This window comes from Pinus tabuliformis, chromosome 3_2 (genome assembly GCF_031772625.1).
Source record: "Pinus tabuliformis cultivar Carrire ecotype Pingquan chromosome 3_2, CPIR1, whole genome shotgun sequence".
In the NCBI taxonomy this organism is placed as follows: domain Eukaryota; kingdom Viridiplantae; phylum Streptophyta; class Pinopsida; order Pinales; family Pinaceae; genus Pinus; species Pinus tabuliformis.
In genome coordinates, this window is record NC_142302.1 from 836,685,734 (window position 1) to 836,710,299 (window position 24,566).

The window sequence follows — 24,566 nt, forward strand, 5'->3', positions numbered from 1 at the left end:
CAGAGACTCCAGACATGAAGAAGAGTAAATTTTAGTGTGGAAAGAAGTTGATCTTGATCTTAGCTTGGAACCTTGAAGTCTTGCAAATTTGTGTTTCTAGAAACTCAGTTGCAGAGATGATTTCAACCAAAGGAGAGGCTTCATATTTTACCTCAGCACACAGCTGCAACGACTGCCAAAAATGACGTAATTCTTATGAGTGTCATGCTTTACGTTGCTGCTACACTTGCCCACGCTGCAAGCGCTCCTCCACCTTAGCTGGAGTTCCGACATTTTCACCATAGGCCAGTCAGAAAGGAATGTATGTGAATTCTTTTCAACATATTCCAATGAGGTAGGGGACTTGATAGATCTGAATTTGTACAACAACGTCCCTGACCCTCTTCAATTCAACAATGCTCTTCCAAGGAGTGCATTGAACCTACAACAAACTAGCTAAAATTATGAAGTGTGACTCGATTGCGTTACATTTCAACATCAATTTATAGATCTCAGCTTCCCTTCTCAAGGTCGCATTAACGTATCCTTGAATCATTTGATGGATGGTTCTTAAATTTTGAGGATGAAATTTGCTATTTCTTTGCTTCTACATATCTTTGTATGATGCGCCTGTGAATGATAATGGCAAGCGCGACCCTGGTTATGATAAACAAATAAATAATAACGCACTCATTCACACTCATAATATAAATATCAAAAATATAGAAAATATACATGGCGGAAAAGGCCTCAGCCTTACAACATTCCTCACATTCTCATTATTAATTAATCCAATGTACAAATAATGATAATAGTACAAATAAATACATGAGGAAGTTGGTCTCAAGATAGTGCGTCTATCTTGGACAAACTTGGTTGATATATCTTCTCAACAAAACACTAATCTAGGAGAATTAGTTGGAGAGAATCTCTCATCCTAACTAAACTCCCTAGTTTGAGGAACTAACTCTTAATTCTCAAGATTTGATTTATTTAATTATGATGTTTTGATTTATAATTGTTTTATTATGAGAGTGAGGCTAACACATAGAACCATTCTTTTCTCTTTCCCAATAAAAGAAAAATAAAATAGAAGGATAGGATAACAATACCTTTTATAGAAAGAATGTTTCTTCTCCATTAACATTCACCTCCAGATCACATACAGGGTGCATGTTGCTCTCCAGTCACATACATTACTTCGAATTCCTTAATAATCCAATGAAAGACAAATTCCTTCATTATTTAGGTATGAATGATGCAATCTTAATCCTTAATCCAATTGCTACTTCATGGATTAATTAAGAATGGAATGGACCAGACCTGCCAGTCCAATGACCTTTCTTACCGGTTGGTCCCGCACCATACACTAGGGAGGAGACATTAGTCCTAAGTCTCCACAAAGCACTCGATGTAAGGCTAAGTTGGTAGAATTTTCTAGAAGTAGGCTAAATTATGGCAGAGCAGAAAGGAGTTTTTATTCACCTTGTGAACTCGGGTGCAGATTGTGTTTCACATCACCGCCTCTCCTACAGATGGGATTTATGAAGGTTTTATGGAAGAATATGTATATGAAGTTTCACCATGAAAACACCCAAAAATAAAGATACAGAGGCAAAGAACACTACATGCCTGCTCATTTGTAAGTTCTTTATGTTTAGCAATGAAAGGGAACCAGTCCTATGATGCAATAAAGTGTATTGCTCGAGTGTTTATATCGATGATGGTTGTATGAATTTTTTCCCTAATTGTGCCACGTAACTATTTTCCTAACTATTAATCCAAGGGTAGAAAAATATTTAATCGTCTATCATCTGATTTGATGCTCTAGACAAGGACATTGTGGCAACTTGGGAATTGTTTTCAAAGGGGAATGCCTTATGCCGTAATTATTACAAATAATAAATATAACTAACTAAATTAAACTATGTAATTTTGGTTTAAATTATTTAATATATGAGTACAATATGGAAAAGGTATTGTTTCAAAATCTATGCCATCAATTATGAAAATATGGATATCTACGAATATTATTGTAACATATTTTCTAAGACCATGGAAATAGTCATAATTTTTTTAACGGTTTTAACCAATTATGTTAATTGTTTATAGCGATGTTTTTGGAGTGAATTGTCAATTTATAATGGAAATATAAATAATATAAAATTAAATCGTTAATACAAATTTTATTTATTAATAGCTATCTAACTATTAGAAAGTGTTATTTAAAGATATACACTTTTTTGCATTACTTTTTATAATTTTTCCTATAATAAAAGTATAAGCATTGTAATGGTTTCTACTTGAAATTTTATAAATAACAAGTTAGCTAAATTTTTCATTCCATAATATTATAAAATATGCATACTTAATTATTTTACTTTATTGTTAACCAATTCTAAAAATTTCTACATATAATATGTAGGTTTCTTTCCTTGAGAAATTTCCAATAGTATATAGCATGTAACAATCCACATTTCTTGCGGTTTTGAATAAAAGAAAATTTCCATGAAATTATAAGGCTTATTAATGCTATATGTTTTTGATAAATAGGGTACATCTACACAATTTTACAAGGTTAAGACATAACAACTCAAGCAAATATGACCAACTCAAATAAACAACAACTCACAACACACAAAAAACTCAAAGATCAATGCACCAACGTTTGAAAGGTTAAGACACTCACTGGGGGGAAGAGTTCATTATCATAGTAAGATGAGCCAAATTAATAAATATACAATTGCGAAAAGAGAATCATTTACATAAGAGTTTCCATAGTTTATTATCTACAAATGAATGTACATTTTCTTTAAATTGATATTGTGAACCAATTGAGTGATACGCCATACTTCATATATCAAATGTTATTAACATCAATGAGTAGATGAAATTTCATATCACTTTATCGTTGACCCTATATCTCTCTCCATGTTGCTCCCTCCCTATGTCATTCTCTCTCTCCACTTCTCTCCCCCCTTTATCTCTATGTCTTCCTAGCTCTATCTCTCTCCCTTCTCTTGCTCTCTCTCTCCACCTCTATCTCTCTCCCTCCCTCTCTCATTTTCTCTACAAATTCCTCACTCTCTTACTTCCTCTCTCTTTGTTTCTCTCCCACCTCCCTCTGCCTCTTGATGTTAGCCTAAGCTGACTTTACCCACAGTATGCATATAAAATGCATAATCTATTTTTTCCAAGGAATTTCACTTTCCCTGCCTAATCAAACCTTTACAAAACAAGGTCTAAGGCTTCTTAATTAAACCTCATGTGGAAATGTTTATTTTACTATCCATAGTCTAACGCTTAATTAACCTTTGAGTGGAATTTTACCCAGCCTTCATAGACTGTGGTTAATTCTTATAACTCATTACTTAACCCTTTGTTTGATTTCTACCTACCCACTCACTCTTAATCATACCATGGTCTTAGACTTTGGTTACACTCAACTTAAATCTTTTAATTCACTTTATTTCTATTATAACCTCATATAATAGAAATATACCAATAACCCACTTAACATTACCTTTCCACATCCCCCCTGCCTTTCCACATTTTCTGATGCTCACCTTTATCGCGTTCACCCTCCACAATTGATTTCACTCCACCAGATCAATGGTTGTCACATGATCTCCATTCATCCTCCGGAGCTCAAACAAACTTAACTCCAGTCCATAACCTTATCAGGTCTACTCAGCATATTAACCTACGCACACCTTCTCCACATGACATCCATCCGATCAGTCCACCAACGGATGGTCCTGATCACCGGATATCAGCAAGATTTAATATCATTGAATAAAACCTCATCAGGTCCATTTTTCAAAGATTCCTCCATACTTTCTTAGCACATGATATCTGTCCGATCACCTCCAGACTTCAACTGAATTAAGATATGGCTCATAAACATTATCAGGTCTGTTTTCTTAGAAACCGCTTCCCGCTTTGAAGCTACGCGAGAATCCACTTACCCCTTTATGAAACAGCTCTTCTCTTTCATGACCGTTAGGTTTGATCTCCACTGTTCATCTCTTTTTCTTTATTCTACGTGATTTAATCCTGGTCGCCCATCACCTTCAACCTCGTTCATTGATCTTGTAGATCCAACTACTCCCATGCATCATCACTCCATTTCTTCGTCCATCCCTTTACTTCATTTTTATGCCATTTCTTCAATGTTCTTTTGTGGTTTTGGGTTTCTTCCAGGGTTCCAGTCTTTAGTTTTTATTCCACATAACTCTCTCTTGAGCTTAACTCTGCATACTTTAATCACTGTCACTCCTGAATCTCGACTGTGGTCCTTTGAGTGGACTCAATGATCAAACCTGATCCTTCATCTTCCACCTCTTCTCTGTGTTCTGCTCGAACTCCACCTGCATACATGTATTATGCAGGACTACACTAACTCACACACAATTTATCATTCAATTTACTCAATCCACACTTACATAATTCAGGAATTACATAATGAGACTCTTTGTCTCTCTTTCCTGATCTTCTAATCAGTCACCTCTGTTTTCCTACCTACCCATAGGGTTACAATCAAACCTCTAATTCCTAATTAGTGACTGACTAAATAACTAGCCAACTAGCTAACCATCTAACCCTTTTCTATGCCTTTTAGGCTTACATTTATACAAAAGGATTCTATAACCAATTTCTGGTTTAGATCCATAACCTTCTCAACAAAATCCTAAAATCTCTTCTTTATCCCTAAGGATCCTCTTTAACCCTCAAAATCATGAAACCTATTTCTCATCCAAGATTTATAACTGATTCTCAAATCTTTCAACTATCCTAAATCTCTCATGTTCTCCAACATTCGAGAACATTTACAAATATGCCTCACAATACTTAATTAATTGCTATTCTCATTAAAATCAATCAAAAGCCTAAATAATTACATTAATTTAACACTTAGGAAACCAACTTCCTTAAAACACAAGACCCCCTATGTCTACTAAAATACAATGATTTTTCTTGAGTTGAATGCTCTTGCATCAGACTCGCAAGGTAGAAAACATTCATGTTCTCCTGATCACGTGTCTTCATATGTTGATAGGAAACCTCCAGGGTCCCAAACTTTAGTTTGTAGTTGTCTGAAAGCTCTACACCTTTGTTGTTGCTATATGTCAGTTGTCTTCTATTTCATCTTCCTCTCCTTGTCAATTAGTTTCAAGTTCTGATTGATCACACTTCCTGCTACTATCAATCTCCTCATTCTGGATTGCTTCATCATTAATTTCCATAATTCTTCAATCTCCATCTCTAACATATCCTTGCGCTGGTACATACTCAACCACTTACTGCTACCTCTTTCTCTTTCTCTCAGGTTGTTGTTGTTGTTCGCTAACTTCGACACCTTCACATTCTATATTTCACTACATGTTGTCCATTGATATTTAAGCCGTTGATTACTTTATTTAGCTTTTCCTACTTCAGCTTTTTCTATTTTCCTTGAGATTTCTCTAGTTACTACTGAAGATATTTCTTCCACCTAAACTTCTTGAATATCCTTGAAGATATCTCCCTCAACAACATCTAATTTCTGGATTGAATCCTGACTTTCTAGCAATTGGACATCTCTGTTCCATGGATTAAATACTTTCACAAAATCATTTTCTTCTGTCTTTACTTGGCTGCTCATCTGTCCGAATTTCCTCTAGCATTGGAAACTAAACCTGCACTCACAAAACAATAGTTAAAATCAAAATCATAAGGCCTCATTACCTTTTATTCCTTTGGCAACACCTTAGTATGCTACTCTAATTTTTCCTCCTCTATTAACACATCAGTATGCTGATTTAAATTCTCAAAAGAATTTATGAGATGGTTAGCTAGTTTCTCCTTCTCACCATCTTCTTCAATGATTTCTTCTTGTTCTTGTCCACTGTAGTGAACTCCTTCCTCTGTAATCATACTGTCATACTCTAAATTTCCTAGAAAATACTCCAAAAATTCAATTTCTTGTTACACTTCATAAGTACTTCATCACTACTTATGATTCCTGCATTTATACACAAATTATCAATTTGAAAATTATAGAGTTCAATAGTCTCAACTGTTGTTTCACATATCAGCTCTTCAGACTGAATTTTAACTCCTCCTTTCACAAGAAATTGTTCTTGTGTTGTAACAGCTTCAAACCTCAAGGTTTTAATAAAGTCTTTCTATTGTTCCAAGTCTTCTACATGACTCAGAAATATTTCAATGGTTTGCTCTTTAGCCTCTTCAAGCCCTCAACTTGGTTGCTTGATATCTTTCTCCACTTCTTCTTAATTTTGGTTATCATCATGAGTCAAACTTCCGCTGCTTTCAGTCCTTACAACATGCTGAAAATTAAAACTTTCCCCAACTATGTACATGCATTTACATGAGACCTGTCTATCTCATCTTCTTTCAGAACATAATTTAGATTCTTCCTGTCTTCTTCCTCCTTTATGAAAATATCAGCAAATTTTCCTTCCTCACATGTTTCACATGCAAACATACATAAATCATCATATTTTAAACCATGTAACCTTTTGGTCTCACTTGAAGTTTTAGTCTTCAACTCTTCATCTTCACCTAGAACTTCACCCTGTTCTGGTTCACAAATGGACACTTCCATTTCCAACTCAGCTTCTCCAAGTTATTCCATCAACCACTTCACCTACCTTTGTTGTAGCCTTCTCTGTAACTTAGAACACTTCACTGGATTTCTCTTCAAGACCCAACCTTGTCTTTGGTTTTCCTCTAGTATCATCCTCAATACATTGAGTTGTTCTTTTATCTCTGCAATCTCCTTATCAAGCTCCTCTTGAATCTTTCTCTTGCCATTTGCCTTGGCATCCTCCTTCTTCATTTTGTGGCTCTTTTCAAAACCTCTACAATGACTATCAGTAGTCATCTTCTTCTCCATCTCTATGAGTTCTTCACTTACTCACTATGAGCTGCACAAGTCTATGCAATAGCAAGTCCTCCCTGCTACATGATACCTCACTAAGCTTCTCTCCTCTAAGCTCAGTCTTTTGGCATCTATCTAGTTCTCTCCTCTGGAACCATATGAGCACTCCAAGCTCTAGACTTCAACTCATACACACTTTTGAGAACACAACTGTCCTATGGTATTCCAAACAAAAATGAAATACTAGGTTTTGCCACTCTTTCTCAGAAACCTTTACTGGCTTCCTTCATCACTGCTCTTCATGTTGTGATCTTGTTGCTGAGATGCTTCACTAATTATTGTCACATGCATATCAATGATATTTAAACCAAAGATCATTCCCAAGATTTCAAAAGCTTGTTGTTCAGCTTCCTTCTGAGAACACTCTTATCCTCTCTGTCCAACCTCCAATCGGATTCTTCAGTTTTGTTTCCACTTGTTCATCCAGTATTTCATTCACTTTGTTCTTTAGAACACATACAACTTTCCTTGTTTGTCTGGTTCTATCAATCTTCACTCTGTGTTTAACCTGCAAAACTCAACCTAGAGTTAAATAAAACAGTACCTGTATGGCTTCACAAGCAGTCTCTATCCACTCTTCACATTTGAGTGAATCTCCTCTTTCCTAAAGAAAACAAACATCACTGTGTTTTCTTTATGCTTCTGCAATTCCTTCTTAAGAGTATCACTTACTCTCATCTTATGTCATACCTTCTACTTATCAGATTCAAATAACCTGATCTTCTCTTTCCTTCATATACATCTTTAAAACATAACACAGAATTTCATTATTTTGTTCTGATATCAATTGTTTCAACAACCATTCGGCTCTGATACCAAATGACACCAACCTAAGCTGACTTTACCCACAGTATGCATATAAAATGCATAATCTATTTTGTCCCAGGAATTTCACTTTCCCTGCCTAATCAAACCTTCACAAAACAAGGTTTAAGGCTTCTTAATTAAACCTCATGTGAAAACGTTTATTTGATTATCCATAGTCTAACTCTTAATTAACCTTTGAGCAGAATTTTACCGAACCATCATAAACTTTGGTTAGTTCTTATAACTCATTACTTAACCCTCTATTTGATTTCCACCTACCTGCTCGCTCTTAATCATACCATGGTCTTAGACTTTGGTTACACTCGACTTAAATCTTTTAATTAACTTTATTTCTATTATAACCTCATATATAGAAATATACCAATAACCCACTTAACTTTACCTTTCTGCCTTCCCACTACCTATGAACATTTTCTAATGCTCACCTTTATCGCGTTCACCCTCCACCGTTGATTTCACTCCACCAGATCATTGACTATCATGCGATCTCCCAGAACTCAAACAAGCTTAACTCCAGTCCATAACCCTATCAAGTCTACTCAGTGTATTAACCTATGCACACCTTCTCCATGCGACATCCATCCGATCAGTCCACCAACAGACGGTCGTGATCACCGAATCTTAATAAGATTTAATCTTGTTGAATAAATTCTCATTGAGTTCGTTTTTAAAAGATTCCTCCATACTTTCTTAAAATGCGATATCCGTCCAATCACAGATTCAACAGACGGTCCAATCACCTCTAGACTTCAATTGAATTAATATATGGTTCATAAACATTATCGAGTCCGTTTTCCTGGAAACCACTTGCCGCTTTAAAGCTACGCAAGAATCCACTTACCCCCTTATGAAACCGCTCTTCTTTTCTATGAACGTTATGTTTAATCTCCACTGTTCATCTCTTTTTCTTTATTCTACACGATTTAATCGTCGCCTCCCATCACCTTCAACCTCGTTCATTGATCTTATAGATCCAATGACTCCTGTGCATCATCACTCCATTTCTTCGTCCCTCCCTTTACTTCATTTTTATGCCATTTCTTCAGTGTTCTTCTGTGGTTTTTGGTTTCTTCTAGGGTTCTGGTCTTTATTTGTTCTGCCACACAACTCTCTCTGGAGCTTAACTCTACATATTTTAATCATTGTCACTCCTGAATCTCGACTATGATCCTTTGAGTGGATTCAACGATCAAACCCAGTCCTTCATCCTCCACCTCTTCTCTGTGTTCTACTCGAAATCCACCTACATACATGTATTATGAAGAAATACACTAACTCACACACAATTTATGATTCGATTACTCAATCAACACTTACATAATTTAGGAACTGAATCTTTGTATATATATATATATATATATATATATATATAAACAAATGATTACATAATGAGACTCTTTGTCTCTCTAGCTTGATTTTCTAATCAGTGGCCTCCATTTTCCTATCTTCCCCTACGCTTACAATCAAAACTCTAATTCCTAAGTAGTGACTAACTAACTAACCAGCTAACTAGCCAACCATCTAACCCTTTTCTATGCCTCTTAGGTTTGCATTTATACAAAAGGATTCTATAACCAATTTCTGGTTTAGATCCATAACCTTCTCAACAAAATCCTAAAATCTCTTCTTTATCCCTAAGGATCATCTTTAACCCACAAAATCATGAAACCTATTTCTAATCCAAGATTTACAACTGATTCTCAAATCTTTCAACTATCTTAAATCTCTCATGTTTTCCAACATTCGAGAACATTTAAAGATATGCCTCACAATACTTAGTTAATTCCTATTCTCACAAAAATAACTCAAAAGCCTAAATACTTACATTAATTTAACACTTAGGAAACCAAGTTCCTTAAAACACAAGACCCCCTATGTCTACTAAAATACAATGATTTTTCTTGAGCTGAATGCTCCTACATCACCTCTCCACCACATCATTCTCTCTCTTTGTCTACCTTCCAACTCTATCAGTATCTCCCTCCCTCTCTCCTTCTCTCTCTCCCCTCTATCTCTATGTCTCCCTCTCTCTCTTCCCCTTCTCTCCCTCACTCTCTCATCTCCTCTGTATCTTCCCTCCTCTCCTATCTCCCTCACTCTCTCTCCATCTATCCCTTGTCACTCCTCTCTCTCTACTTCTATCTCTCCATTTCATTGTTCCTCCCTCCCTTTCTCTCCCCCTCCAACTACATCTCTCTCTCTCTCTCTCTCTCTCTCTCTCTCTCTCTCTCTCTCTCTCTCTCTCTCTCTCTCCATTCATATGATGAAGAATTGTCACTCTATGTAATTAATGATATATGTAAGCTATAATATATTTTATATTTATCTTTTTATTGTGGAATGAGTTATGGTTTTTGGTCGTGCGGTAATAATAAGCTATGGTATTGAACCATGATATTGTAATAAAACGTATTTATAAGATAATAATATCCATGGTTAAGAATCTTATTATATTGTAAGTGTATTGTAAGTATTAAGTTATTATGTGCTTATTAATTAAAATTAAAATATGGTTATGGAATCATTATTAGTCCCCACAATGAAAGGACCCTAACAATCATTTTTTTCATTAATCACTAATAGTTTATAGTTAACCAATGCAAGTTATAATGTTTAACTGTAAAAAATAATTTATTTTTTTCAAGATTATTAAGAAAAATATATTTTGAAACATTTCATTGCACCATAACTTGAAGGTCTTATTGCAGTCTTTGAAAAATATAATGTCATGTAGATAATTGCATTGCATATTTTATGCCATAAGCTATAGATATGGTTGAAATATTAAAGCATTATTTTTAGATATTTTTTGTAGTAATTTTTTATTTTGAAGCTTTGTAGGAAAACCATCCATAAATAAAATCCTTGAAAAATAGCTTATAGTCATGTAAATAACATATTTATCATCAATTACTTCCCACAATAATTTAAGCAAGTCTTTGCATAATAAATATACTTATGAGGAGTTCCCACCATTATTCAAGTTTTCCTTAGCACTTATGTTGGAGTAAAATTGTAAATATGTAGGATTACTAGTTGTTACTACCCACCAAAATTTATGCAAGTTCTTATGTTGAGTAAGCAATTTACATATCCACTTCACATATCAATTTATTAGTCACTATTAAAGAAATACTATAGGATGATTTGTATATTTTCCACTATTAATTTAGTATTGACCAATGTTATAAATATTTATGCAATTTTTCCTGTAACATAATTTCTAACTTGGGTTGGAGGATTCAGTATCCCTGCAAAACAAAACTACAATATAATAAATTGAATTTTATAATTTTTATTACATTATCCTTTTTATTAATATTTGAGCCAAGATATAAATGTTTACACTCATTTACAAACACTAGAAAATCTCCTCCATACAAGGTTGTATATTACTTTTAACCTTTTACTATTTTCTAACTAAGTTGACATAAAAATGTTCATGTTAAATGTTAAAATTTACAAACATTTATGCCTCTGCATCTCCCACTATATTGTGTTGTACATCACCTCTCAGTGCAACTATCCTAGATCCATATGAACCCCAAATATATCAAGTGTCGAGACAGACCTATATTGGGTTGTATAGCACCTCTCGGTGAAACTAGTATAGATCCATATTAACCCCAAATATATCAAGCAACTAGCCTAGATCCATATTAACCCCAAATATATCTAGCAAGATAGATCAAATCTTTTGATGTGAAAAACCACTTTTTTAAGTGCAAAACTTGAGGAAATATTTTCACCTTGGGCAATTTGATCCCTCTTAGTACTTGATATATATGGGGTTAAGATGGATCTATGTTGGTTTGAGTCATGCATGGTCACACAAAATTTGTTGAACATATAATTGTTCTCATAATTTTAAATATGCTAAATATTTATCATATTAATCTGGTTATTTTAATTTTAAATTTACCCAGTTAACTTATTTTATTAGATATACAGACTGCTAATAACTTGAATGATGAAAAATGATGAAATTACTTTTTTTAATGCAAAGTGACAATGAAACAATGTTGAATGATAGAAAATTTGAATAATACAAATTGAGTCAATTATAAATATTCTTCATTGTGATCATTCTCAAAATATTTTCTTCTACTTTTCTTATTGCCAACATTCTAGTTTTCCCATCTTTTCCTATCGATCATATGAGAAAGGAACTTGAAATCCTAGACCGTTCAAATCTTTAAGTAGAGCTATTATAGTAAATGTCATACCTTGTCTCTCTTTCTCTCTAATATTAATAGTAGCTTTCTCCATTATCAATCATTGTGATTCTAGGAAGCGTTAAACCCCAAGTAAGATTTAATAGTAATTTCTTTCTATTACCTCGTTCGAATACAAAGTGAATAACAATGTTGAATGATGGAAAGAAGGAATAATAAGAATGTAGTCAATTACAAATAGTTTATAGTTAGATTTTCAAACATTTTAGGTAAGTGATGATTTTATTTAAGATGAAAAATCAAGTATTTTATTTATGGTTGAATTATTGTAACAAAGAAATCAGTCAATGCGCGCTATTAATTTAATTACTTTGAAATTAATTTACATTATACATCTAGTTACATGAAATTAAAAATCAACAACTGCATTGAAATCAATTCATCTAGTGCAAGAAATCGAATAGTATTAGAAATCAACATATATAATGAAATCAATGCATCTAGTGAAAGCAATCAAATATTATTAGAAATCAACATCTACATTGAAATCAATGCATCTAGTGAAAATAATTAAATAGGACTAGAAATCAATAACTACATTGGAATCAAAAGATCCATCGTAACAATCAAATAGGATTAGGAATGAAAATCTACACTGAAACTAGTGCATCTATTTCAATGAAAAAACAAAATATTCCTGGCTTTCTAAATCCAACTTCTTTTACCTTTTGTAAAATCTTGATTTCCTGTCTCTCTATGTTTCATAATATTCAATATTATATAATACTATATAGTATATGTATTTTTATTTATGTGCCTCTTTCTTCTTCCCTCTTTATCTCCCCTCCATTATTGTGTATATCTCCCTCCATCTCTCCTCTATCTCTCTCTCTCTTTGTGTCTCTCTCCCTCTATTTGTCTCTCTCTTCTTCCCTCTCTATATGCTACCATCTATATTCATATTTCCCTCCCTCTCTCCTTATCTACCTCTTTATCTCACTGCCCCACACATAAACAATTTCTCTCTCCATATTTATCTATATCTCTCTACCCTGCCATATATATTTATATTTCCCTCCATATCTCCTTTTCTATCTCTTTATCTCATAGTACCACACATAAACAATTTCTCTCTCCATATTTATCTATCTCCCCCCTCCTCCCTGTCTCTATCTCTATGTTCTCCCTTCTCTCCCCTCTCAATCTGTATCGATATCTCCCTTCATCTCTCCTTAATTGTCTCACTAAATCATCCCCCAAACATACACACTCTCTCTCCATATCTATCTATCTCTCACACTCTCTCCACACACACAAATATATATATATATATATATATATATATATATATATATATATATATATATATATATATATATATATATATATATATATAGATATATATATCCCTCTCCCCCTTCCCTCTCTCTCCATCTCTCCCTTGTCACTACCTCCCCCTATGGACCCCTATCTCTCTACATTTTTTTCTTCCCTCTCCCACTCTCCCCCTCAAACTACACCCCACTCTCCTTCTCTATCGCATGTCCTCACTCTCTTCCTTCATCTCTCTCCCTTTCCCTACCACCTCCATCTTTCTCTACCCCCTCATTATCTCTCTCTATATACCCTTGAACTTTGTCACTATCTCGCTCCCTCTCTCCTCTCTCTCCCCCTCTCTCGCCCCTCAACCTCTAAGTCTCCATCTCACTTTTCCACTTTTCGCCCTCCCTCTCTCTTCTTCTTCCCTCTGTCCTCTCTCCTCCCCTCCTTGCCTTACTCCCTCTCTATCTCTCCCTCGGCATCCCTCCATCTTTACTTCTATATCTTTGTATATTTTATTACATTCCTCTTCCCCCCCCCCCAACTCCATCTCAACCTCCCTCTCTCCCTCACCTTGTGTCTCTCTGTCTCTTTCTCTCTGTCTCTCTCTCTATATGATAAAAAATTGTCACTTTTTGTAATCAATGATAAGGTATAATATATTTTACAATTTAATTTTATATTGTGAAATGATTCATGGTTTTTGGGCATGAGGTGATGTATTTATCATTTATGGTATTAGCCCATGGTATTGTAACAAAACCTATTTACAAGTTAAAAATATCAATGAGAAAGAGGGGGTGAATATCCATGGGTAAGAATCTTGTTATAATGCAGGTATTGACATTTTATGTGCTTATTAGTTAAATTGAAATATGGTTATGTAATCAATAGTAATAATATCCAAGTAAACACTTTATCAATCAATTTGTTTGTTGATCACTATTAGTTTAGCATTGACCAATGAAAGTTATAATGTTTATCTTTAAAATAAATTATAATTTTCAATATTATTAAGCAACAAAATTCCCAAACATTTGATTGCACCATCAATTGAATGTCTTATTGCATCCTTTGCACAATATAACTCCATGTGAATAACTGTGTTACAAGTTTATGTCGTAATTTATGGATATGATTGCAATATTCACACATTACTTTTAGATATTTGTGTAGTGATTTCTATTCTCAAGTTTTGTAGGAAAACCATTCAAAAATAAAATCATTGAAAAACTAAATAACATATTTACCATTAATTACTTCCCACGACAATTTAAGAAAATATTTGAAAAAGTAAATGGATAGGAATAACATGTAATTAAATATGGATACCAAGAATTACTTCCCACCATTATTTATGTCTTAGAAACTGTAAATGCGTACTAGTGATTACAAACCACCAAAATTTATGGAAGCTATTTTGCACAAGTAACCAATTCACTTATCCACTTCACATCTTAATTTATTAGTTCCTTCCAAAGAAAGACTAGACGATCATTTCTATAATTTCTAACTTGAGTTGGAGGGTCTAATTTTCCCTTGAAAAAAATTTACATTATAACAAATTGAATTTTATTATTTTTATTTTTTAGCATGTTATTAATAATTGAGCTAAGAATTTAATGTTTACTCTCATTTACAAACACTACAACATCTCCTTGATACTAGGCTCTATATTACTTTTAACCTTTTATTATTTTTTAACTGATCTGACATATAAATGTTTAAATTTTATAAACATTTATGCCTACACATATCCCACTATAGTGGGTTGTATAGTGCCTCTCATCCTCTAAAAAGGTGCCACATAACTCTTATAAAATTTATAAAGAAAACTTGTAAATATTCTATTTATATTTATAAATAAATAATAAATAAATTTTAATATATAAGAATAGATGATTGGAAATGTAATGTTTTAATAATTAGAATAATGATAATAGTAAATGTGGATGATATAAAATAAACATCATTTTCATATGTAGTTTCACATATAAAATATGGAATATGCTACATATCAACTACATTTACTAATGTGATTGTCCTAGTAAACATCTACCTTCCTCAGGTGGATTTGTAGACCATTGCTAGGTATCGTTTATGTTGGATAAGTGTAGTTAAAAATGGTTATCAAGGTTTGACCATGGTTGTCAATGCTTTAGCAAGATAACCTAAATATGCTCGTGGTTGTTGATGGTTGACCATGTTTGAAGAGGGTTGTTGACTATTGACAATGTTTGAAGAGGGTTAATAGAGGTTTAAGAGAGTTGATTAATTTCGACTATAGTTTACTATGGTTACATTAATCTAACAATGTTACATTCATGTAGATGACTACTTCATTAGTACATTCATGTAGATGAGTACCTCATTAGTACATTCATGTTACATTAATGTTAACATTAGAGTTATGGTTACATTAATGGATGGAGGGGGTTGACAAGGTTGACCATGGTTGATCAAGCTAGACATTGATTGACTAAGGTGAGTATAGTTTGCTATGGTTGAGCTTAATTGACCATGGGTGACCATAGTTGAACTTCTTTTAGAAAGATATACTATGGATTACCATGGGGAACATGGTTGACCTTGGATGCCAACATTTACCTGTAAAAGTCTATGGTTGACGAAGTAGACGACCGTGCCATATTTGACCATTGTTAGTTATGTTAGCCATATTAATTATATGAAACATATTTTTACCTTTAAAAAACCATACCCTATAGGTAAATCTCTACCCTTCTTTCACCCCAAAAAAAAAATTAACACCACACAACAAATAATTTCAATGATTTTGCTAAAAGTATCGAAACTAAGTGAGGGTGCCTTTAAAAAAATTACATCTTCTATTTTGCAACTATGCTTATGTTACTTTTCGTGTATTAAACTATAGTCAATTTAGAGCTATGGATATTGACCTTTATTCATTGAATTCGAATTCGAGATTACCTACAGAAATAATATTAGAGTAGGAACATATCTCTAAATATCTACCATATCAAGTCATGTTATCCCTTGCATTCACCATATGGATTTGGGTAAATGAAACCATGGGAATCTCAATCAGTAGTGAAATGCAGGATCAGAGCCGAATGGTCTGCTTGTATCTGGAACAAGCAATGTTGAGTCAGACATGCTAACCCCAATCAGACATTCACAGTCTCTATGCAGATTCCCACACTCATGGATTTAACGTTGTCAATGCAGTAATAGGAAGATTCAAATAGTCTCTCTAGTTTATCATGAGAAATTTTGAGTTAGGTATACTATTTCTAACTAATTATGCATTTCCCTTTGAGAACAACTCCCCTAGTTGTCACTTTGCACTCATTTGCACCACAATATATGATTAAAATTTCTTCCACCATTAGATGTCATTGTTTTAAGTGTCAACCGAATCTTGATTTGAGTAACCATTCAATTTATTAATCTACCATCCTCTAAAAGTGCCATGTTTTAGCTGTCAATAGAATCTTGATTTGTGCAACCATTCAAATTATTAATATACTTCCCTCTTCCCTTGTAAAATATAAAAACCCACCTAATCGATCAAAATAGTAGCTACAATTGTTAGTGGCAAGAGGTACAAGGTAACCACTATGTTTGTGACAGGAGTGATAGGTTTCTTGGCCTCCTCACCTATCAATCTCTTACTCCACAAGCTATACATTGTCCATGATATCCTCCACGATCCAGGTAATTCCATTCACTTCCTCCTCGTAATCCATAAAGGGGTTACAATATTTAACCAGAGGAATATTGTCTTTAGCGGCATCTCCTTGAAATTTATTAAGCTGAGGAGAAACTAAAGCTCTTCAAAGCCGATCTATCCAAAGATTGTAGTTTCAATTATGCGTTGATCATGTTTCTAGTCTTGTTGACTTCACACCGAAAGATCCTAAGCTAAGTAATTGCACAAAGTAATTGGCACAATTACTTAGCTTAGGATCTTTCTTTAGCCACATTCATATAATGACGTTTAGTGCTTAAAATAAAATTTCCAATTCAATTTTATTATATTATCAATTTATTGTAATGTTCGCATTATTATTCTTTACCCTTTCCCTCTACGCTTACCATCGGTTAACTATGGTTATGTGAACTATCTATATATATATATATATATATATATATATATATATATATATATATATATATAGCTAGCCCCAATTAGCTCAATAATATATGGGATCATTGATCCAAAGCTATTATCATATAGTGTTGATGTTCTGATACTATAATATATATATATAATATGAATATATATATATATATATATATATATATATATATATTTATATATATATATATATATATAGTGATTTTTTTAATCATTTTTTCTGAATTTCAGTATAAACGCCAACACCCAATATGGAAATGAAGATTCCAATAGTATTATTTTACATTTATACTTTTCTTCCACGTAGACAATTACACCCAAGATGAAAATGGGATATTGTTTGATATTATGGAAAATGAAAATCATTAATTTTATTATATATCAAAGGGTTGGCCTAGGTCTAAGCTTAGTTTGATTACAAAATAAATAAAAATAAATGAAGTGTTGTAAAGTGATTATGATGATAAATGAATTTATTATTATTATGACAATGGTGTATAATATTTAACTATATTGTTTTACTGGAAAAATTAATGTATATATAATAAAATATTGTTAATTTTATGAAATTATTTCTATGTATTTCTTTTATTTAAATAGGTAATAATATATTTTCATACTTTAATGTGAGTGTAATGTGTGAATTTCATTTACTCATTTTGATATGATCATATTAGATTTTTCAAACAAATCTTCGTATCTATTGTGTAAAGTAACGATGTATATAATGTATAATCAATTTTGATTTTACCAAACAAATTGATATAAAGGGTGTTTAATCACAGTTAATATTGTCGAATGAATTTGGACTGTAAATATACATAGTCATATGAAGTTGTAATTATACATTGATTAATGATCTAAGCACTTAGAGTTGAGTAGTCAAAATTATACATCTAGATCTTCTAGCTTGATTTAAAGATGAGCATTGTGCATTTTTAATAGTGGGTATCCCTCCTAATATTCTACTTTCTTTCCATTATAAATATTGTGTTTCATTTTTTATGTGATTGATTATGGTTGTCGTAATAAATTGAATGGTACATTGTTGTTGTTAATTTACCACTGGTATATGTTCTTACAATCAATTTTACCCTAATTCTTATCTTTCATTAGCAATCTTTCAAAACAATTTAATCTTCCAATAATAAATAACAATTGTAGATAAAGTAATAACTGCAAAGAATTATAAGAGACATGAATTTACATCACACAAGAGCCTTTGTAATTTTCGTATGAATATTGCTTTGTATTTCTCTTAGAATTTGTTTTCTAAGTGTCCTATATATATTCATTAAGAGAAATTTAAATTTGAATACTTGCAGTTTTATCATTTTAATCTTTTTTGGTTCAATTACGAATTACACTTATTTTTGAAATAAAGTTTTATATAAATACAATGTATATGATTGGTTTATGTTTATTTGAATTCAAAATTCAAATTTTAATTATAAATTTAGTTTTATTATAAAATTTAAATTTAATTTCATCAAATATTGAAAATTTTAAAGTAATATAAATAGTTTTCAAAAAAGGTAGAGGTTGAGACAATATTTAACTCCACCTTTACAAATCTCACCAAAATTTTCAAAGAAGTGTTTCTCTTTAAATTAATTAATAATTTTGAAGGAACCTTTATTTTTACATGGAGTGTTTTTAAAAGAAAATCAGAACCAAGGAGCATGAGCTAACTAATTAGTATATTTTTTGGAGGATGTTCTAACTAATTAGTATCTTTTTTGGAGGATGTTCTTTGTTAAAACTTGTTAGTTAAAAGTGAAGACATGAAGATTTTTATTTGGATAGAAATTTGAATTTCCAAAGAAACCATAATCACTTGTTCATGGGTTGTTTATATCGTTAATTAAAATGGCTTTGGCATCCTAGTCTAGGCTCATAGTCCTTTCTAGGATTCAAAGACCAAATGTGTCGATCTTGGTTATTCAAATTTACCATACTTATGGTAGAGTATGGTAATTTGATATTTTCAACATCCTTGAGTTCAAAAGATTCATATTTTGGCTTCAACTTGATCTTCTTATAATTTATCCATAATCATTCAATGTAGGACACTATGATCTGGTCCACAAACAGATGAAAAATAGAATGATAAAAAATGTTGCTAGAGTTTGAATTGGGGGAACAATGTAAATGGATCTGAATGAAACCAAAGAGATCTATATCAATTGCAATAAATCTTGAATCCCAATTAAAGTTGGGATATACAAATAGGGTGTGGATAAATTCAAAACATTCAAGTAGTAAAATACTTCAAACACAAGTGTTTCCAGTGAAAATACATACGAATGCTATCTCTACAATGCATTGTCTGGAAACTACACTAAATAACCAAAAAGAGAGAACATGATACTATGGATACTCCTATCATGTCAATGATGCAATTCTTGAGACCCCCTTCATCATGGAAGAGTAACAATTTAGTGCTACTCTTTCCAATGGTATTGCCTTATCGTGTTTCCTTTGCAACATCTGGCGCAATTTCTAGTATAACCCTATTCCTCACTCTCTCCCTACACTTATTTATTTTTTCCATAAAGTTGAAACCAACAATTGAAAGTCACATTTCTTTAATGTGAAATTCCATAAGGCATGACGATATTTAAGCAATTCATATATAAATGTTTTCTCCCATGTCCTCTATGTATGATGACTCTCTAGAGGGTCGAGACAACAATTAATTTGAATTCAATTCAATACTCATGTCCATTCACCCTCCTTCTCGGATACATATATACTCAGATCCTTCTCCGCTCCTCCCCCTCTCTGGAATGTATTTATAGAAGACTGCCGCCTATGAATATTTTATGTATCGATCAAATTGTTCACCCACAAGTGTACCCTAGCCATACGTAGTGCTCCATCCATTATATCCAATGTTTGGGAACCATTCATCATTGTTAACCAACTGATCATTCAGTTGATATACTATTTAAGGCATAAGAGATATCATTCGACAAATATCATCTTTAAAATGATAATAAGATGGCCCACAAAACATAAAACCAATGTGTCTATTCTTCTAATTGTTACTATTTCCTTACTCACGAGCTTATATCCATCTAACATCGGATTTATCATGCGCCGAGAGGTATCAAATCTCTTGAGGTGAAAACCTTATATTCCATCCCGAAACTAATGGATAGACAGAGCTCGTCAACAGGATGATAGTGCACATACTTCTCATGTACAACCCCAAGCATCTACGAACCTTGGATGACATCCTTCCCTATGTGCAACATAGTTATAAAAAGTCTCTCCATAGGTCAACTCATCACAGTCCCTTTCAAGTGTGTCTAGGATTTCAACCATTGTATCTTATATATGTTGGCATGCCTCATGCAATTACAAAAACAAAATCCACACATGTACTCTCTAAGGCTGATAAAGCAACCAAATTTTTTTAATGCATCCAACACATCCGAAAATAGGTTCACAATGCCTTGGAGAAGTCTAATGCTAGCTACAGGCAACAACATGATCAACATTTGGTGCCACACAAGTTTCAGGTGGGCGAAACAGTTTGGTTTCATTGGCAAAAAGAATGCCTTACCGAAGCCCACTGAAATCTTAGACCACTCTAATATGGGCCTTACACCATTACCAAGGTTGTGGGAGACAATTATTTTGAGCTCAACATTCCCCCATCCCTTGGCATGCACACATTGTTCAATGTGGATCGCATTCAACCCTACTTTCCACGATTACTAGACACATCAAACATTGTAGAACATACCACATCAATAGAGATAATGTGAGAGTGCATGGAATAGGCCACAACTAACTGGATCATGGGCACAGATCAAGAACACTTTCCAGAAAAAGATTCAATTGTATTAGGTTTTCAAAGTTGGCTAGCTCCTGCACCAAGGAAAGTGGCTCACCAGGGACCAAGTTTAGAAGAATTTTCCCCATCTCATGGAGTCACTAAGCATAATGGGGTGCATTTCATCCAAAGGGGGTAGGGCTAATCTAGCTGGATATTGGTGGTCCCCCACCTATTCCATTTGAACCTCCACTATTGTACCATTATTTCTTTCAATTTCCATAATTGTAGCACAATTTACTATTTTTGGCAGTTTTTTAGGTCCTAAACTTCCATAGTCGTTTTGAGGCCCTAAATGACTTTTTTTTTCCAAAAATAGGGAAAACATGAGTATTTGATTAACTTATTTAGTATAAATTTGTAGTGCTCGTTGTTGGTGGATGAAATGGCATGTTTTTACCCAACGTTTTACCTTGTTTACTGTATACATTTTACACCACTTTTGGTCAATTTACATTCTAAACTGCACAGGTATACCTCTTGTCATGTCATTATGAATCATTAATCAATGAAGCATAGTCATAGGGGATTATTGCCTAAGTGGTTTGCTAATTTGATTATTCTTGCAGATTTAGAGGAAGTATGATCAAGGTCATGGTTCAACAAATGGTGACCATCCAGCTGGTAATGTTATCTTGAGACATCAGCTGCAACGGTGGATCAATCTTTCAATCAACACATTGTTATCTTTACATTCATTTTTTCTTAAGAAACCAATATGTAATTGTAGGTAGTCAACTACCATAATTCTAGGAGTTGTTAGTGTTAACAAATTGTATAAGTAGAGTTACAAGGCTGTGAAAGCTAGTAGTTAAGATCGCAGAGAATTGCGTTAACTTTGAGTCTATAACAACATACATGTATTATCCTTTTTATTAATGAAAATTTGATCTTTTGAGCATTACATGACTTCTTAATCTTGTGACAGCCCTAGTCATGGAGTTGGGCCCACTCTCATGACCAGGTGTTGTTGGATAGATGTGTGCATATGTTATTTCAGTTAATTTATTTATTGTTGTGAATGAATTTTACTGTGTTGTTGTGAGTCTTCTTTTTGGTTACTCTTGTTCCTGTTACAGTCATTATTGTTGTTAATCTTATTCATTGTTACAATTATTGCTTGTTGTTACACATTGTTAAGATTATAATTGAATGTTCTGTACTGGGAAGGGAAATTGTGGGCTGCATATACTTTGCATGATAGTCTTGAAATAACTCATAGAGCCCTAGGTTGAAAATTAATGTGGAAGTGTGTGAATTGCATGATTCATATATGAACACCAATATCTTCGTGCCATTGTGGGGAGGCTATTAAGGGTGTGAAAGTACAACCAATATTGATCATAGGACTGATCTCGCATCCTGGGGAGGGAATTTTTCACCGTGCTCTAGGTCCTAAGCATTAGAAATTTTTTGTTTCTTTGATTGCCTTGTTTTATTTTTCATAGGAACCACTCTCTCATCTTTGGAAGGGAAGTTTTTTATGTCACCCTATTTCATGTCATGAGCTTAATTTTGTGATTGATTTATTTCTTTCTTTTCATTCCTTTTAGGGGCCACTCCCTTGTACCCTCCTCCAGGTCCTGAGATTTTGATTTGCTTGAATGTTTTCCTTTTATTTCCTAATTGTATGAACATAGATACAAATAAAAGGGGTGCAGGAAGACCCTCAAAAAGAAGAGGGAGAGATCTCGGTAGAAATACCTACATCCAAGAGATCATTTCAAGAATTTGGTCAGGAGCATCGTCGCATGCTACTGTTAGGGTGAGATCTCATACACAATCTGGAGGGAAATCAGTTTCACAACCAGAACCCTCCCCAATAACAATAGTACAATTCACGAAAGAAGAAGTAGCAAGTACAAGATCTGAGGAACTGCATATTGCAAGTTCAGAGGAAGAAGATTTGAGATAATTCTCTGCGTCATTTGATCGAGGGAGTGTTGTTAAACAACCTCAACCATCTGTTATAGAACAACCAAATCCAAAGCCTGTTGAGATTCCAAGTGGGTATTGGCAGATATTCATGGCTCATGCAACCTCTTTGATCAAATTTCCAATTGGATATTTTAGAGGTGATGCCCCTATGAAGCCTATTCCTTTGACAACATTACCTAATTTCCATGGTATTTCTTATGAGTATTTGGACACATTCATTTTTGAGTTCGACGTTATTTGTTGGGGGTATGATTATATTTATGATGCTCTGAAATTGAAGATATTCTTTGGTACTTTGAAGGGCACAACTTTGAGATGGTCTATGGGTTTAGGGGGGGAATCTCTTGCTACATGGGATGATATGAAGACCATTTTCGTTGAGAAATATTAAGACTACTCCAAATCTCGATATGTGAAGGAATAAATCTTTAAGATTATGAAGAAAGAGGATGAGGACATTGAGGACTTTGTGGAGCACTTCCAATATATTTTGTAGAGATCAGGCCATCGTGATTTGGACAAGAATATTTTGAAAATAATCTTTCTCTGGGCACTAAGGGAGGAATCTTTGGAACTATTGAATGTAGTAGGGAAAAGAGACATATCACATGAGGAATTTGATGCCATTTGCGAATTATACATCAAGTGTTCACGAGGAGCTGTGAGGCATAACAAGGGGATCCGAACTCTAAAGGCATACAATGGTGGAGTTATAAGAGCAGATATTGGGAACTTGCTAGACAATTGGAGAACTGATATCTTGAGCACACTGCCATCACAACTGGACATGTTGCAGTTGAAACAGAAGTAGATAGAAGCAGAGAAGGCTATGTCCATTTTCTATCCTCAATGTAGGAAGAAGCATCCGCTGAAGGAATTCCCATTAAATTCCATTGAGTTTTGTGGAATATGTGAACAAAGTCATTCCACTAGCACTTATCCATCTCAACCTAGGCTGAAGGTAGTTTTTTAGGGAACAAATGAAAAAATGGATCAATTTTATTTTATGGGATCAAAGAAACCAAGGCAACCACGACCACAGAAAATGAATCAGGGTATTCCTCAAGACCCTTCTCAGTATTTTAATAATCTGAATTTTGGGCCTCAGTCTGTACCTTTTTCACCCTCATGGCAGTAGTCTTATCAATATCCAATGCCCTGGAAACCATGGTACCCTCAATCTGTTCCAAACCCTTCATGGTCCCATAGTTGGCATGTGCCTGCTCCTCCTACTTCAGGAAAATTCTCCCAACCTATACCACAACAACATCTACAACTGACTTCTAATGTGTCCACTAGCAATCCTCCTCTTCGTCTGCAACTTCCTATTAAATCCAATCTGAATCCAAACAATCGGGGTGCTCAGCTGTTTGAGACACTCAACCTCCTTGCATATAATATTACCACCGTGGAATGTAA